The 237-nt window shown below is 60.3% G+C and overlaps 1 protein-coding gene across 1 annotated transcript in view; it reads right to left on the reverse strand.

Moving 5' to 3' along the window:
• CBX7 (chromobox 7) overlaps positions 1–237 on the reverse strand; it is a 39301-nt gene that overhangs the window by 38732 nt on the left and 332 nt on the right. The gene's annotated exons all lie outside the window — the stretch shown is intronic.

Raw genomic sequence — 237 nt, forward strand, 5'->3', positions numbered from 1 at the left:
AAAACCTCACCGTCTTTACAAACCAAAGGAAACAGATTTGGGAACAGGAAAACAAAATTGTCTTAAGACTCGAGGGCTTGGGGACGGAGGGAGGGGGCAAGGTGCCACCTTGGCCGTGGTACGAGAAGCGCTCTGGGCTTGCAGGCGCCGAGGGCTGCGTCCCTCCGCGACTTGTAACAGCTCCCAGGCTGCAGCTTCGCCTCCTTCCCCCGGCTCCCTCCGGGGCTTTGCCCCCCA

Source organism: Egretta garzetta, unplaced genomic scaffold (assembly GCF_000687185.1).
Source record: "Egretta garzetta isolate BGI_Z169 unplaced genomic scaffold, ASM68718v1 scaffold51, whole genome shotgun sequence".
Taxonomy (NCBI): domain Eukaryota; kingdom Metazoa; phylum Chordata; class Aves; order Pelecaniformes; family Ardeidae; genus Egretta; species Egretta garzetta.